Here is a 2,551-nt window from a genome sequence, read left to right as displayed (position 1 = left end):
ATTATCTCTTTCCATCCCCTCCCTTTGTCCTAACGTTCTGTCTGTCCGTTTTTTTTTTTTTTAGTATAGTTTTTAGAGCCTGTTATCACTGATGGATTTGTTTTTGGGTTTGGTTGCTCTTTTCTTTATGTATTTTTTTTTAAATTACTTTATTTTTTTAATTTTTAATAATTTTTATTTTTTAATTTTAATAACTATTTTCTCTTTCTTTCTTTCTTTCTTTCTTTCTTTCTTTCTTTCTTTCTTTCTTTCTTTATCTTTCTTTCTCCTTTTATTCTGAGCCATGTGGATGACAGAGTCTTGGTGCTCCAGCTGGGTGTGAGGCCTATGCCTCTGAGGTGGGGGAGCCAAGTTCAGAACATTGGTCCACCAGAGACCTCCCAGCTCCATGTAATATCAAACGGTGAAAATCTCCAAGAGTTCTCCATCTCAACGCCAAGACCCAGCTCCACTCAACGACCAACAAACTACAGTGATGTACATCCTATGCCAAACAACTAGCAAGACAGGAACACAATTAATACCCATTAGCACACAGGCTGCCTAAAATCATAATAAGGTCATACACACCCCAAAACACGCCACCAAACATGGACCTGCCCACCAGAAAGACAAGATCCAGCCTCATCCACCAGAACAAGGCACTAGTCCCCTCCACCAGGAAGCCTACACGACACACTGAACCAATCTTAGCCACTGGGGTCAGACACCAAAAACAACAGGAACTACGAACCTGCAACCTGCAAAAAGGAGACCCCAGACACAGTAAGTTAAGCAAAATGAGAAGACAGAGAACCACACAGCAGATGAAGGAGCAAGGTAAAAACCCACAAGACCAAACAAATGAAGAGGAAATAGGCAGTCTACTTGAAAAAGAATTCAGGATAATGATAGTAAAGATGATCCAAAATCTTGGAAATAGAATGGAGAAAATACAAGAAGCGTTTTACAAGGACTTAGAAGAACTAAAGAGCAAACAAACAATGATGAACAACACAATAATTGTAACTATAAATTCTTTAGAAGGAATCAATAGCAGAATAACTGAGGCAGAAGAACTGATAAGTAACCTGGAAGATAAAATAGTGGAAATAACTACTGCAGAACAGAATAAAGAAAAAAGAATGAAAATAATTGAGGACAGTCTCAGAGACCTCTGGGACAACACTAAACACACCAACATTCGAAATATATGCGTCCCAGAAGAAGAAGAGAAAAAGAAAGAGACTGAGAAAAGATTTGAAGAGATTATAGTTGAAAAGGTCCCTAATATGGGAAAGGAAACAGTTAATTAAGTCCAGGAAGCACAGAGAGTCAATACAGAATAAATCCAAGGAGAAACATGCCAAGTCACATATTCATCAAACTGTCAAAAATTAAGTACAAAGAAAAAATATTAAAAGCAGCAAGGGAAAAAGAACAAATAACATACATGGGAATCCCCATAAGGTTACCAGCTGATATTTCAGAAGAAACTCTGCATGCCAGAAGGGAGTGGCAGGACATATTTAAAGTGATGAAAAGGAAAAACCTACAACCAAGATTACTCTACCCAGCAAAGATCTCATTCAGACTTGACGAAGAAATTAAAACCTTTGCAGACAAGCAAAAGCTAAGAGAATTCAGCACCACCAAACCAGCTTTACAACAAATGCTAAAGGAACTTTTCTAGGCAGGAAACACAAGAGAAGGAAAAGACCTACAATTACCAACCCCCAAAATTTAGAAAATGGTAATAGGAACAAACATATCAATAATTACCTTAAATATAAGTGGAATAAGTGTTCCAACCAAAATACATAGACTGGTTGAATGTATTAAAAAACAAGACCTCTACATATGTTGTCTACAAGAGACCCACTTAGGACCTATGGACACATACAGACTGAGAGTGAGGGGATGGAAAAAGATATTCCATGCAAATGTAAATCAAAAGAAAGCTGGAGTAGCAATTCTCATAACACACAAAGTACATTTTAAAACAAAGACTATTACATGAGACAAAGAAGGGCACTACATAATGATCAAGGAATCAGTCCAAGAAGAAGATATAACAATTGTAAATATTTAGGCACCCAACATAGGAACACCTCAATACATAAGGCAAATACTAACAGCCATAAAAGGGGAAATCAACAGTAACACAATCATAGTAGGGGACTTTAACACCCCACGTTCACCAATGGACAGATCATCCAAAATTTAAATAAATAAGGAAACACAAGTTTTAAATGATACATTAAACAAGATGGACTTAGTTGATATTTATAGGACATTCCATCCAAAAACAACAGAACACACTTTCTTCTCAGGTGCTCATTGAACATTCTCAAGAATATATCATATCTTAGGTCACAAATCAAGTCTTGATAAATTTAAGAAAATTGAAATTGTATCAAGTATCTTTTCTGACCACAGCACAATGAGACTAGATATAAATTACAGGAAAAAAATCTGTAAAAAATACAAACACATGGAGGCTAACAATACACTACTTAATAACCAAGAGATCACTGAAGAAATCAGAGGAAATAAAAAAATACCTAGAAAC

This window comes from Physeter macrocephalus, chromosome 1 (assembly GCF_002837175.3).
Source record: "Physeter macrocephalus isolate SW-GA chromosome 1, ASM283717v5, whole genome shotgun sequence".
Taxonomy (NCBI): domain Eukaryota; kingdom Metazoa; phylum Chordata; class Mammalia; order Artiodactyla; family Physeteridae; genus Physeter; species Physeter macrocephalus.
Note: the sequence above shows the minus strand (reverse complement) of the source record.